Below are 16,158 nucleotides of genomic sequence, written 5' to 3' on the forward strand. Positions count from 1 at the left end.
TTACTGTGTTGACACTGGAGATTCCTTTCAGAAATGCTCCATTAATGTCTCCTAACATAAACCCACTAGGACTAAGATGATTTATGCATTGTAGCACCAAACAAAGGTTTCAGTCACTTTTCTGTCTGTAAATCATCCATCACTGTGTATGGGGCCATAGTCTTGTGTCCTTCATTCATCTCCGTAAACAGTCTTCATATTAACCTGTTGATTGGTGTTTATCAGACAGGAGCCTGTGGTTTCCTACTCTGAACGCTGTTCGAGCCATGTCGACTTCAGGAGGCCCCACTCCACCCTTCACCACCCTGTCGGTCACCCACCCAGCCAATCACATCACTCCTGTAGAGCTGCACCGACCAGAGAAACACAACGCCATGAACTAGGCCTACTGGAGGTATGTTTTTCCATCAAATAAAGGACATAACTACTGGGTTTTCCAAAAGTCTCCATACATAAGGGACCATGTCTTCACAAATCTTCACTGCAGGTACAGCTGTATGTTGTGTTTTTTTTTTTCTTTTCCAGAATTAGAAATATGCTTTAATTTTTATGTGGGTTTGCAGTGCTTTTACTCTCATAGCTGTTCATTATTATAATAAGCAATGGCTCCATGTGCTAAAACCACAACACTAAGTGAAGTTCATTTAATTTAACATTTTCCTTCCGGACCATGATGCAACACAGTTGTGTATTTGCACTTTATGTAGTCTTGCGTACTGTTCTGTGTGAGACGAGTGCAACACAATAAAAACACAAAACAGCAAATACACAGGACAGTAGATACACAGGACATGGACTGTACATTGCAGCAATACTGGCAGCAGAAATAGTTCTCTAGTATAAAGTGACTGATGCAGCTATGTAGTCTTACTGGGTTAGTGCGGTGTGCAGTGGTATGAGTCTTACTGGGTGAGGTGTTTGACTAGCCCAGGTGGGCACTGTAATCTGACTGTCTCAGGGAAGAAACTGTTGCAGAGTCTGCTGGTGGTGGCACGGACGCTCCTGTACCTTCTGCCAGATGGCAGGAGGGTGAATGGTCTGTGAAAGGGATCGTCCACAATACTGGTGGCTTTGCGGATGCACCGGTAGTTGAAGGAGGTGTGTGGTGAGTAGAGAGACCCGATGATCTTTCCAGCTGTCCTCACAATTCGCTGTAGGGTCTTGCGGTTGGAGGCAGTGCAGTTTCTGTACTACACCGTGAGACAGCTGGTCAGGACGCTCTCGCTTGTCCCACTGTCGAAGGAGCATATTACTCGAATATTCAGGTGTCTGGGTATTGATTGTACCCTTTATTGCCATGAAGTCAATGAGAAAATCTGGTCAGGTCTAGCAGAACAGTTACCCCAGACATTGTGTAAGTTATAGGTGTTCATGTGCACTAGGGCTGCATGATTATGGCCAAAATGATAATCCTGATTATTTTGATCAATATTGAGATCTCAATTATTTATCACGATTATTAATTGATTTTAGTGACAACATATTTTTTATTGCACTTTCACATTTAAGTTTTCTCATGCCACAATACAACACAAGTAGGCATGAGAACTTGAGCTGGTCAATTATGACAGAATTTAGGAACATCGTGTGAGCGATGACATTAATTTACCTTCTGATAAACTAAATGTAATATTTTCAGTTAATTTTACAGACTGTATGCACAAAACAACTGTTAACCTGTTTGAAGTCTGCTCCTCTTAAATATATTTAAAGCTACACAATTAGACATTTCCACTCTCCTGGTTCTGGGCTGGAGTCAGTTCTCGAACCGCTCTGTGTGTATTGTGAAGATATCTGAATAATCTCATATAGGATGTGATTGGGTGAGTTCATTTACCCGTCAGATGCAAAGCGCTTTAGTTTAATGGTGTTCATTAGGGACGCTCCGATCAGGATTTTTACAGCTGATACGATCCAGATACCAATCTTTTTTTATTTAAACTTTAATCAGGAATTCTGTCATAAACAGTTAAATGTAATCTCTCTGCTCATGGTCACTGTTAACTGAATAAAATAATAGCAATGAGAAATACTGTTGGTTAATTGATAAATATACAGCATAAAATATTTATTTTAAAATATCTTGAACAATAAAGAGTCCTAATTAAGAGTAGACTAACACAAAAATGATCCATATTAGGAAAAAGGCTGATAGCTTTCTAAGGAAGTAGTGATCTAAGGTTAAGGTCAAATTGATATTAAATGCAACCCATAGTAATTAAACATTATTTCATTTCTCGTTTTATTTATATTTTATGAAGTTATTATAATATCTATTTTTTTTATATATAAAATGATTTATTTACCTGCACATTTATGTAACTAAGCACATTTTCTGTCTTTACATTTTAGTAGTTTTATTTTTGTTTATCAGTTTTAGATCGGTTCCCCAGTACAGTGTCCATGTCTGCTGATAATATTGTGTTTTGGGGGGATAAATTAAAACATGGAAACTGGAGTTGGCTTTTCTAGTGATATCTGGCAACCGTGAGTTTAAATGGAGTGAATTAGAGTTAGTGAAGGAGAGCAGCAGTGCACTGTATGTTTACAGACGGAACAGTTCTACTCTTGACTGTGATTGGTGAGGAATTATTTAATAAAGAAGTCTGAATTAAACCCACCTTGTAATGTTATTATTAATTTACTTTGCCTGAAGCCGCTGTGTCTACACGAGCAGGTGAAAGTTCAGGTCATTTTGCGGGATCAATAAAAGATGGCGGTTGTGAGATCGGAGAGTTGAGAGAAGCAGATGATGTAGAGTTACTCACTTCATCATAATGGCTTCTTTGCAGTATTTCCACACTTGTACAGTGGACTGAGGAGATGAAAAGCAGTGTGAAAGGAACTGTTGCGCGGTGTAGATGTATTTTGGACTTCCTGTAGTTTTTATTCCGTTTGTATTATACAACTCCGAACAGGTCACTTGCACCGGTGTGAATAAATATTTATTCACAGTCGCACAAAGTACTTTTCAGTCACAAATGCGAGTGAAATGGTTGCACCGTAGAGTCCCGAGTTTATCTGCAAAGTTTGTTTCCCACTCAGCGTGATTAGGTTTAATGTCCCCGACAACCTCTGAAGTGCTATTTAACATCGTGCTAATTTCATGATTTCCCCTCGCTCTGGAGCTCGAAGCGAAGCTAGCAACTCAAGGGCTGAAATGCTAATTCCGTTTCGGGGTTTTGGCACTACAAAATGACGTCATCCCTGCGCCACTCGATGGTGCATGGCTGTAGTGTAGGAGCCGCTTGATTTGATCTGCAGTGGAGTTTTCTGTGAGCGGAGGACGGAATTTAAATGTCAATATCGCAGTCGATCATGTTCATTTAATCGTGGGCAGTCAAAATCGTAATCGCGATCGATATTCCATTAATTGTGCAGCCCTAATCTGCACTAAAGAAGTTTTGGGAGCAAGCAGTTCACATTTTCAACTAAAGTCTGCAGGACAGACAAGTGCTACAGTGCATTTACAATAGCTCTCAGTATAGCTCCATTCAAATATTCAGTGACAATGGACACATCAGCCACCTTGGGTTTGCAGATTGAGCTCATTTTAAACCAGACACTAGAGAGAGACATTAGCTGAGAGACATGCTCCCTGGTTTTTGTGGTGCGTTGTGGGGATTTTTTAGGGAGCAAACGTTCCAGTGCACTGGAAGGATTTTGCAATTGAGACAACACTTAAAATGGCTGACTCCCTGGTCTCTTGAACCCATACCCTAAACTCAACAGGAAGTCAGCATTTTGATTTTTCTCTTAATTTTTTCCTTCGTTTTTTGCCATTTCCAGGCCTCGTACTTTAACGTACTCCTCCTGGAGCTTTCATCAGATCGGCATCACGTTCGGTCAGTCTCATCTACAGGCATTGACAATGCTAAATTGCGAAGCTTTTGAATTTTTGCTGCTCGCCGTGGGCGTGGCGCTCTCACAAATTTAGAAGTTTCACTCAAACATAGAATGTCCAATCTAGGGATGTCACGATACCAAAAATCTAGTAGTCGGTACCAGCAAAAATACACGATACTCGATACCACTTTGTGTATAAATAAATAATACTTTTAACTCCTTTATTTAAACATGAGCATTATATAAAACAACAGTCACATAATATAAAAAAAGCAATTACAAAATAGATATATAATAAATATGTAGGCATAAAATGTTTTTTCTTCGAGATGTTCTGAAATGAGGTCTGGTTTCGGTGTATAGTTTGGGGATCTCTGTATACATGAAGTAATTTTTGCCTGGTACCTGGGGTTAAACTGCTGAAGCAGAGAGAGAGAGAGAGAGAGAGAGAGAGAGGGAGGAGAAATCACATTTTAGCCCAGAACCTTTAGCTTGCCTTTGCCAGGAGGTTCAGACTTGGCTTTCAACAAGATAAAGAGCCAAGCATACTTCCAAATGAACACACAAATGCTTCAAGAAACTCAAAATCAGTGTTTTACAATGAGCTTAAAATGTCCTCCATGGTGCCATGGACCAGGACCCCTCGGTCTGCAGCATTACAGGAAGATTTCAGGTTAGACATTATGGGAAGAGTCTCGGTGCTGTTATTGTCTCTGGGGCAGACATCAGTTAACCCTGTGACCCCTTCCCTGGAGAGAACAGCATTACAATTCTGAAAACAGTTTTTGTAAATAATAATTCACTACTTAAAGAATGTACCCGAGCTCCTGCTACGCAGTAACTAAAACTGTCTGCAACTCACGTGTTACTTCATTCTTTAGTTCCTTCTCTTAAGTGTAGAGCCTCTGTCAGATTGTGTGATTGATAAAGAAAAGCACATAAATGACAAAATACCGGTTTGAGTGCCTAGTGGTCTAATGAGGAAATGCTCTTTGGAAGCTCAATATATGCACTTAACCATTTGTATTTTGATTCTGCTGTTAGTGCTGAGGATGTCCTTAAGGTGATGTGCTGCTTTTGGCAGATTTAGTAATTCTCTTTAGTCACATGAGCACTAATGGTTTTTCTAAATTTTTATGTAGTTTATTTTGGATACAGGCAGAGGAAGCTCAGCGAAAGCTTAAGAGACAGAATGGAGAGGACCCAGGTAAGCTATTTCTTCAGTGATTGTAGTCATATCTGAAAATGATTGGTCAGTTGAATGCAGATTGCTGAAGTGTGAGTGTCTGTGTGTGTCGTAGCCCTGCCTCCATTCTGCCCACTGTTTGCCTGCTTGGGAAACATTCTGCAGTGTGACGTGCTGCTTGGCATGCTGGGAGCTGTGCTGCAGTGGGCTATGGAGCCCAGTGGAGGACACTGGTCTGAGTCCATGCTGCAGAGGGTAAATGTTTTGATGTTTTGTTAAAATGACATGATAGTGTAGTAAATTCAACAAAATTCCACTTGCTATGCTGTGTTCATGAGCATCACTTTTTAATGACTGAGTAGTGTTCACAATTCTGTATGTGTGTGTTGCTACAGGTGCTGCACTTGATAGGCATGGCTCTGCTGGAGGAGCAGCAACAGCTAGAGAACATTGGGGATGACGATGAAGTTACTTTCAACTTCACCCTCAAAATCTCCCGTAAGTTTTGTACATCATCTCACACAATAGAAAGTCTCAAACCTGTATCACAGGTCCCGGTGAACCCCCCCGGCAACACTACAAGCATCCTGGCTCTGTTAGAGACCTTGCAGTGCACGCCTCACTTGGAAGTGCACAAAGACATGATTCGCTGGATCCTTAAAGTGAAATTACATCTTGATTATGTTTTCAATTTGCCTTACTCTCTCTATGCGTGCACCTAATATGTCCACCAGGTGGCAGCCTAGCATGTTTTGCAATTCGCTCACTGAAGGTAGGTGCAACATACAAAAGATGAGCGTTTTTACCATGAAGTTTAAAGCAGTGCTTCATCATCAAGACCTGTTTGAAATCCAAGCAGTGCAACACCGCTCAAGGTGGCGTGGCCGGTAGGCAAAGCAGCACCTCTCACCACGGTGAAGCACAAATGCTTCACTGTCCCAAAGCGGTTTTGCTGCTGATCATCTGTAGGTGGCCCTAGGGGTGTGTTGATGTGGATTATTGTGCGTGTTACTTAAAAGCTGTATGTCAACATGAATATTTAAATGACATGTAAGGATTGCTTACTACACAAACTGAACTTCCATGCACTGTGATGTGTGCATTTTATTTTCCATATAGTGAAAACTGTCAGGACACCTGCACCAGGCAGAACATGTACATATGAAGGCCATGGTGTAGGCCAAGGCTGATGATGTATTGTAGTATGTACTTTGAAGAGGAACAGGCAAATTAAATGTTAGTAAAATTGTAATGTATCTTCAGTATTTAATGGTATGGTGTGTGTATATACTTTTTAGTGCACAAATGTGTTCTATTGAACATCTGCTTAGTTTTGCAGACTTTGATTGTGTGTGCATGTAGTTCTAACTGCACTGCTGTATCGTTTTCTTGTAGAAGTATTTTCCTAAATTATGTGTCTTTTTCTACACAGATGGTGGTTAGCATTAAAACGATGCGCGAGTGCACAGCTGCTGCACCTCCCTGTGAAGGAACAGGGCACTGTCATAAGGAGGTCAGAGTTTGAGCAACTTTCTATTCCATGGACATATTAACCATTACCCTTTAAAGTGTTGAAGAGCTTAAATCTACGTGTGTGTGTGTGTGTGTGTGTGTGTGTGTGTGTGTGTGTGTGTGTGTTGCAGACTGTGTGGGACAAAGACAAAGCAGAGAGAAAAAGGAAAGCTGAACTGTGCTGGAAAAAGACCATGGCTCAAACATTAGAGAGCCAGAGTCATTTTATCAATAAGTACATAGATCTGCTCACGCAGGATTCAGAGGATCTGGACGCCTCAGCCTCTACATCAGCAGAGCATAGGTACCTAAGCATGCTCGTAGTGACACAGCGTTCTTAATAAGTCAACTTGTATTGTATTCTCAATATCCAGTCAGTACATTTATGTCAGTAAATGCATGTATCAACACTTCCTTGACTTTGCTGAGCAGTTGTCTGTTCTTTGTCCTAAAAGTTCTTGCATATAATGGTGGTCTTCACATAACATAAGTAAATTCCCATCCTTAAACTCTTCATCTTGCATATTCATTTAGAGCATTTTCTGTTGGGGTAAATGAGTAGAGAGGATCCTAGGCCATTTTTAGCAATTTCCTGGTGATTAAAAAAAGATGAACCCATTTATTCAACATTGATTATTTTAACAAATTCAGAGGTGCCTTAACATAAAATTAAGGTTATAGTGAACTTGTAACCATCCGTCTCTGCTTGGTACAGCCCCAGTTCATGTGACGGTGCTCTGGTGTGTGTGGGACCTCGTCGTTGGCGTGCCAGAGGAGGAGAGAGGAGGCAGATGGAGATGTGTATCCTGTGTCACGAAGCGCAGGAGATCCTACCTGATGGCACCGCCATGGTGCTCGCTGCCTTTGTCCAACGCTCTACGGTCATGTCCAAGAACCGCAAAAGACCCCCTCACAATCCAGGTAAGGTTATGGTTTACAGTGTGCAAGTCAAGTAAGTGGATAGGTTTGAGTAGCCAATGTGCTTATTTCTGGAGGATACATGTGTGTTACAGAGAGCTATGATCCCCTCTTCATGCACCCTGACCTGTCCTTTGGTACCCATACCGACAGCTGTGGCCACATCATGCACTCTCTCTGCTGGCAGAGGTGAGGAGTTGGGCAAACTGTTACTTCTAGACAGCCTTCTACTTAATCCCAAATAAAAAGTTTTGCTGCTTTCAAATGTTTGTGGATATAGGCAATAGATCAGCAGCTAACAGTAAATAGTTTGTCTAGAAAATATGACCTTTATATGAACAATTAAAAATCAATTAGCTAATATTAATCAATCAGTCGGGATGTTTTGTGACCGAAAAGTCAAAAACCTAATCTGTGATGTACAGGAAAGTCTTCATGGATGTGTGGTGATCAATAAGATGTAGATAGAAATTGGATGTGTTTGTCTTAAATATGCGATCTGCAGATATATATATTTTTTTGTCCCAATACAGTGAGCTGATCATCGACACAAAGCATGAAACAAAGCTTGCTATGTGCACTTGACTATTTTTCACTGTCTTAGATCAAGCCAGTGATACTTGCGTAGTCTGTAAACTTATTGTGCCTCATGGGGAAGCAAAGAACGTTAACCTGATCTGACCTTAGGAGTAAGTGCAGTTCAATTCAATTTTATTTGTATAGCGCTTTTTACAATAGACATTGTCTCAAAGCAGCTTTACAGAAATATCAACACGGTATACAGATATTAAAGGTGTGAATTTATCCCAACTGAGCAAGCCATTGAGTGGCGACGGTGGCGAGGAAAAACTCCCTAAGATGTTTTAAGAGGAAGAAACCTTGAGAGGAACCCGCCTCAGAAGGGAACCCATCCTCATCTGGGTAACAACAGTTAGTGTGAAAAAGTTCATTATGGATTCATATGAAGTCTGTATGGCCTTAGGAGCAGCCAGAGAGTATCAAAAGCTAAAGAAATCAGGTGATGGAACTTGTTACGCTTGGTAATCAGCAATGCTCGGTTGTTGAGGACGTCAGATTCCACCGTGTACTGTGCGCTTCCCAATCAAAAATACTTTTCATATGTTCCCGTTCTTCAATGGAGGGGAGCGCTGTCCAACAGTTTACACTCCTGAAGAATAAGGTTGCCTCGGAGAGCTTTACAAGCAGTATATGGTGTTCCCACGTCAATCCTACATCCATGTCAAGCTTAACAGCTCAGTGGATCAGTTTGCTTGTCACTGCTTAATAGATCTGACCAGTTCGGTCATTTCTGTGATTGCACGGTACATATAAAGCTCATGGAAATTTGACAGGTTGTCAAATAATGGTCTCTTAATCTTGTAGTTATTTTCTCTTACAGATACTTTGAGACACTCCAGAGTCAGGATGCTCAGTGGCTGCATGAGCAAACCACTTGCGATGTAGTGAATGGGAAGTACTTGTGTCCACTCTGTAAGTGTCGCAGTAACACTCATTCCTCTCCTGCCCCTCACTGAGACCACCTGCAGGTACTCGCATACAAACTTGTGCTTGTGATTATTCTAAGTGGAGTTGCTCTGAATCCGGACCGCTTAATATTTTAACCATTGCATTGGCGAATTAGTTGTAGTGGCTCTGTAACCAATGCAAACTTGCCTATGAAATGCCATGGAAGGGTACAGAATGACACTGTAACAGTGCATACCCCATTCCATTATTCCTCTTATTTATTTATATATTTTATAGCAAGGGAATTGATATCTTTAGCTGAATTGCATGTCTTGCCATGTTGAGATCAGAGTATAGAGTTTCTGCTTGTGTAAGATGGCTAATCCACTGCTGTTGCATGATATTTAGTCACACTGACTCAGTTTATTACAGTAAATTTGCCTGTTGTCCCATTGACGTGACATTTTCTCTGGTTAAATAGTAAAATGCATGCATGTTTGTAGTTACAGCAATAGTGAGCAGCCAGGTCTGGCTCATTGGCTGAATACAACGTATATAAGCAGATCAGAGCCTTGCACTCTGCTCATAAGAGGGCCAAGCCAACAAGTGAGTCTCATCATATATAGTACGTGTGCTCCTTATTTGTGTGTGTATGTGTGCACATGCAGTCATATTGTGGTGTTTGTCTTTTAAATGCTGGTGAGACTGAGACTGTGGAGGACTCTCCTCCTCCTGAGAGTTTCAGGCTGGACCACACACCAGTGTAAGCATACCCACTGTTTCATTTCACAACTGCGTATCTGAGCGTGTCTTTAACACTGATCTGTGATGTGTTTTGATAGCAACCCTTATTCAAGCTCCATAAGGGAGATGCTGATGACATTTGGGACCGCAACTTATAAAGTTGGCCTTAAGGTGCACCCTAATGAGCAGGACCCCCGTGTGCCTATCATGTGCTGGGGCAGCTGTTCTTGCACCATCCAGTCTATAGGTCAGTCTGCACCCATTTCTTACAGACTAACAATTCATGTATAAGATTTACAATATTCACTGACCTGTGTTAAGGGGTAGTTAGTAAAAATGTTTTGCTTTTTGGTATTTTGTACAGAGAGATTATTGGTAGATGAGGAGAACCCTTGTTTGGAAGTTTACCCTGTAGACAGGTATGACAACCCAACTTATTGTCATATCTCAGCCCAGCCAGGACTCGGTTTCCCGAGAAGCAACACCCACTTCTAACATGGCCGCTGAGGACTACACTTCCCACACACGCATGCGCTCACCTCCCCGGAGTTCTGATCTCACACACCTGCAGCCAATCACCTTGTCCACTCTCCACGGCTTATTAAGAGACTTTGGATCAGAGACACTTTGTGAAGTAAATGTTCAGCAGACTAGTTTCTCTGTCGTTCTCCAAGCGTTACCTACCGTGTTTATTCGATAAGTGACTTTGGTCTCTGTCTTGCCCCGTTTGTTTTGTTTGCATGATCGCCTGACCCTCGCTTGCTTCTTGACTATGGACTGTGTTCACCCGTCTGGATTATTCTGCCTGAACCTGCCGCCCGCTTCTGCTTCTGTATTCCCCACGGTACGCGACACTTATCATGCCAGAATGAATTCTTCTTTCGAGGGATGTGTGAAGATGTAATAAATTCTGTATCAGAGGTATTGTTAGTGCTGTTAAAATACTCCACTAAGAACTGTTTGCTTGCAGGATGTAGTAGTTAATTGTACACTGGAATAAATTCTTCCGATGATTTGATTTGCTTTTCACTTGTAATTCTAAATATAAAAGCATATATATAACTGTGTGTATGTATAAATAAAAATAGACTGCATCTGTCAGATCATTACTCAAGCTTCTGAGCATCATTCGCACTCTAAAGATATCTAGAAGATTGCTCAGTTATGTGTTCGGGGTTCATTTTGGTAGCATTACTAAATATTATGAATCACAAATATCTGCAGGTATTATGCTATCCTTCCTCAGTTCTAATTCCTTCTATATCCTGTGATATTTATCCATATTTTGTATCCTGAATAATAAAAAATAGAAGTGTCATAAAACGTGCCCTTGTTTAGGAGACTATTTGAGTTCCCTGGCTCAGTTTGGCTCTGCATGCTGGACTGTCTCCTCTCACTCCTCTGTGCAAAATCACTTCATGTGACTGTTGGCAGGTATATTTATTTCATTATTTATTTTTCTCTCACTTGTAGTTTTTTAGTTCTTTAATTGTGCTCTGTGCAGCACTTGTTCTTGATCCCTAGGTGGAAAGTTCCCCCTGCATTCTGGATGTGGACATGTTCCACTTATTGGTGAGCTGACAAGCTTGTTAAATGATACTTTAGGCACTATTAAATGTATATTAGCATCAGATTAAAGTATCATTGTTGTCCAGAATCTAAACCTGTCTGTCTAACAGGTAGTTGTCTGTGGTTTCTTTGGCTGTAGTCTCTGAATCATGTTTTGTGTTTGTATGTCAGGGGAGTCTGGTGCTGTCCTATTCAGCATTGTACTGCTTAGACTCCTCAGGGCTTAGTGCGGATACTGCACACCTGCATCTCTTCCACTTGGTCATTGTTGCTCACCTGGTCCAGATCCTCCTCACCTCTGTGCCAGGTTAGAGCATATTCTACTTGGAGCACATACAACTTAACAGTAGATGGTGATCTGTGTTATGTTGTCATTCGTGTGTGTTTATTAACCCTCGTTCTTACAACTGAGTAATAACGTGTTTGTCAGTATGAATGTTCTTTTGGGATGTTTTTATTGAGTGTGCTGTCAGGCACAGTTGTGTGGGAGTCAATAATGGGGCTGTCAAAGTAATTCACTGCAGCCAACAGCATTAGATTTGTGTAGGGATTTATTTTGGGTTTTTTTTGGGTTTGAACACAATTTTTAAAAAGTGCTTAAATTTAATCCTAACAGGTTTCTATACAGGCTGCAGTACACATGTTTTTTATTTACTATTTGTTTTTTTTATACTGTTTCAGTATTTAGTAGACTGTTTTGTGAATAGCAATGGTTTTGTGTCTGAGTTGTCAAGTTTTGAGTTTTGCCAAAACTTACTGCTTATTAGAGATGCCGAGCAAAGGTGCTTCAAAGTATTGAGCAAAGGCTGTGAATACTTCTAAACATGTGCTTTTTTTGTTTTTTTATTTTTCATAAATTTCATACTCATTAAAAGATTTCAAACTTCTTTCGTGTCATTATGGTGTATTGTTTGTAGAATTTTGAGGAAAATAATGAATTTAATCCATGTGGGAATACGGCTGTAACATAACAATGGAGAAAAAGTGAAGCGCTGCAAATACTTTCCGGATGCACTGTATATAGTATATTGTATGTAGTGAAACTGATCTTGTTCTTTCCCTGTCCCCTATCTATCTGTAGGTGCTGGGGAATGGGAAGTGCTGTGTGCATATGCGTCTGCCTCCTAACCTGCTCCAGCTCTATTATAATCACCAGGAGCTTCTGGATCCCCTGCTTCAGGGGTAAGAAAGTTCATAACTGAGCCGAGAAATGACAGGTTTTCTGTGAATGCTGATGATGCCATATCATGTGTACACATCATTGATTGTTTTGTAATGGGTTGAGTGTGTTGTGTCCATTTGTCCTGCAGGTGGTGCTCACATCCAGACATGCAACAATGTCTCCAGTCACCTGAAACCCTTATAAGGTGATCATTCTTTGTTCTTATCTATAGCCTTCTGAACTTTGCTTTGAAATGGTGGTTTTAACCCCCTTACCCCGTAAGGCCGATATAGCGGATTTACAGTGTAAACGTTATCCCCGTGAGGCCGGTGTACTGGCATTGCTCTGCTATGATTCCTTACTTATTTAATTGTTATTTTTTGACCCGGAAGGTTGAAGTCATGACGTCACGACGTGATTACATTACGCTGTCATTACAATGAAGATGATCCAAGCGTGAATATTGGCGTAATAGTAGAAGTTAACTAAAAATGCCAAAGTGAACACAGGTACATCTAAAACAGGGGGGGGAGAAAACATACACAGTTACACAGGCGAGAGCGAGGATTCTAGATAGTGACAGCAGTGAAAGTTCAGGTGATGTTGAAACCGAAACTGATAGTGATGCAAACTCATGATTCAGACCCTGATCTGTCTTCATCTTCAGCATCAACCAGTGTGATTGACACTGCAGGGGTCTGGAGTCATAACCTGACCATTTCTGTGCATTCGTGAAAAACACTACCTGCTGCTCTGATTATCAGCAGAAACTTGACTTTTGGCGCTAAAATGCATGTATTCAAAGGCATTGACCACGCTGATGCTTGTATGGTATTTCTAAAAGATTAGAAGGATTTTAGTGAGCATTTCTCTCTAGATAAGAATTGTGCTCTAAGTGGAGTAAAAACACTGAACTGCTTCATTTTCAAAGTAATATTACACAAATACATAAGTTTTTTCAAGGCCTAAAAATGTTCAAATTAAATTGTTGATTTTGACCCAGGAACTCAGGGTTGGCGTGCTGTTTCTCTGGGGAATATAGGGTTATGGGACATAATACTGTGGGAACTTAGGGGTAAGAGGGTTAAGACAGAATGGTTTCAGTGGTTTTTTTTTGGTTTTTGTGTATGTGTAGTTTTCCTTGGGAATCCAATAAGCTAATTGATGTGCCAGAGGATTACTGTGCACTGATCAACCAGGCTTTCAGCTTCACGTGAGTGTGTGTACTCTGAGTTGCATTCATTTATACCCAGTATCTGCTTAATAGAATAGAATTCTGGTGGACATCTCTTGTTATTGCTTTTGTGTTTATAACCTCCATTGTTTTTGTAGCTGTCCTAAGTCAGATGGAGTTAAGTCTTGAGCTCAAACTCTGTGCTTGGTGTGTGGCACGATGCTGTCTTCTCAGAGCAGCTGCTGCCAGACTGAGCTGGAGGGTGAGGACGTTGAAGCGTGTACTGCACACACCTTTGTTTGCTGAGCTGGTGTTAGCATCTTCCTCAGGTTAGAAGGAAGACACATCTGTGTTGATTGCCATGTCTTATAGGTGCATTGCCTGTTTATATCAGGGCTGGGCATTGGTGTGAATTAGTCAGCAATAATCCCTCACACATGGGTTACTCATTTTGGGAAGGAAGCTGTAAAGCTACTAAATATGAAAAATAACAGCAGCTTGCTAAAAATACTCCGAATAACACTTTAATTTGAAGTCCCATAATAAACTATTTATAAGCAAGGAATACAGTTTATTATTGAAAGAGGACGTAATAATCAATTAACTGGTCAAATATTAATACATAACAGGCATCTTCCAAAATGTTTAAAAAAAATTTCATTTATTAATACATGACTTCTTATACTAGTGGGACTCCACCCTGTCCTAGAAACACTCCATCCTACACAGTTTCAAGCTTCCTTTCCTCCCAACACTCAACATCTCAGTAATCCAGCAATAGGCCTGGAGTTGAGACATTCCTGCTGAATTAACATTTATGGTTGTGAATATACAGCATTTGTAGGCATTGTCAAGTCCTGGCTTGCAGTACATGAGCCTCTGCTGTCTTTTACAGGGTGAGGGAGAATCAGGTTCTTTTCCTGTACCTTGATGACTATGGAGAACTGTCCAAGGGCTCAGGTGAGAACTCAAACAAGATACTCAACATGTCTTGTAAAATTTGTGTTTAAACCACTGTTTATATCATTCTCTTTCCCTCCCAGATGGAGGAATGCGCTACAGAAAGATTCAGAAGCTCTGGTGCCAGCACAGCATCACCGAGGAGATGGGTCATGCACAGGAAGCTAATCAGACTCTGGAGGACACTGACTGGGAGATCCTGGATTTTCTTGGCTAAAGCCAAATCTAAACTAACCAGGGATCTGCACATTTACCTAGAAATGGTGCGTAATATTGAACATCAATTAATGAAAATGTTGAACATTTCCTTTTTTTGTTTTTACATTTCAAAATTCTAAAAAAAATTGTTTATTTCTAATTTTAAATAAAATAAAAATTCTTAATCAAAATAGACAAATGTCATATTCTGAGATATTTCTAAAAGAAGTTCAGTGATCCATAACTAATGGATGCTGTAATGTACAACTGTTCTGAGCACATTTTCTGTTTTTCACTTGCAGCCTACAGCCAAAATCCCCAGTACTGACTGAACACATCAAATGCTGAGTTTACTTTTACAGTCTTGAATTAACACCTCTGCTAACTGCGTCATCACCTACAGTGCTGAACTGACAGTTTACTTAACAGCCATAATGCTCACTGTTTACAATACGAATTAAATGTGAATTAAGCACACCTTTGGTTAAAAGATGGGGAAAAAAAGAATTGGTTTATCACTCGTTGGTTTTGTAAATAAGGCTTGGTGAAAATTAGGGTTAAGCTTTGTTTGTGCCACAGGCTATATTCAATTCAATTCAATTTTATTTGTATAGCGCTTTTTACAATAGACATTGTCTCAAAGCAGCTTTACAGAAATATCAACACGGTATACAGATATTAAAGGTGTGAATTTATCCCAACTGAGCAAGCCACTGAGTGGCGACAGTGGCAAGGAAAAACTCCCTAAGATGTTTTAAGAGGAAGAAACCTTGAGAGGAACCCGACTCAGAAGGAACCCATCCTCATCTGGGTAACAACAGATATTGTGAAAAAGTTCATTATGGATTCATATGAAGTCTGTATGGCGTTAAGAGCAGCCGTAGTCCCAGCAGTCTGGAATTAAAGAAGATTTGAGCTCCATCCAGAGGCAGAAAGGATCTGGATCTCTAGTATCTCCATAAATTCGTGTGGGGCTCGGCGAAAGGAGAGAGGGAGAAAGTAGAACAGAATCTAGTCAGGGTAGGCTTGAGTAAACAAATACGTTTTAAGCTTAGACTTAAACACTGAGACTGTGTCTGAGTCCCGAACACTAATAGGAAGACTGTTCCATAACTGTGGGGCTCTATAAGAGAAAGCTCTTCCCCCTGCTGTAGCCTTCACTATTCGAGGTAACGTCAGATAGCCTGCATCTTTTGATCTAAGTAGGCGTGGCGAATCATATAAAACCAAAAGGTCACTTAGATATTGTGGCGCGAGACCATTTAGTGCTTTATAGGTTAATAAAAGTATTTTATAATTAATGCGAGATTTTACTGGGAGCCAATGCAGTATTGATAATATCGGTGTGATATGGTCGTATCTTCTAGTTCTAGTTAGGACTCTAGCAGCTGCATTCTGGACTAATTGGAGCTTATTTATATT

General features: G+C 40.5%; 2 pseudogenes; both read left to right on the plus strand.

The window, feature by feature from the left end:
• Positions 1-4,329: 4,329 nt before the first annotated feature.
• On the plus strand, positions 4,330-9,696 carry LOC128629958 (E3 ubiquitin-protein ligase UBR2-like; annotated as a pseudogene).
• Positions 9,697-10,445: 749 nt separating this feature from the next.
• On the plus strand, positions 10,446-15,431 carry LOC128629959 (E3 ubiquitin-protein ligase UBR2-like; annotated as a pseudogene).
• Positions 15,432-16,158: the final 727 nt, after the last annotated feature.

Source organism: Ictalurus punctatus, unplaced genomic scaffold (assembly GCF_001660625.3).
Source record: "Ictalurus punctatus breed USDA103 unplaced genomic scaffold, Coco_2.0 Super-Scaffold_100046, whole genome shotgun sequence".
In the NCBI taxonomy this organism is placed as follows: domain Eukaryota; kingdom Metazoa; phylum Chordata; class Actinopteri; order Siluriformes; family Ictaluridae; genus Ictalurus; species Ictalurus punctatus.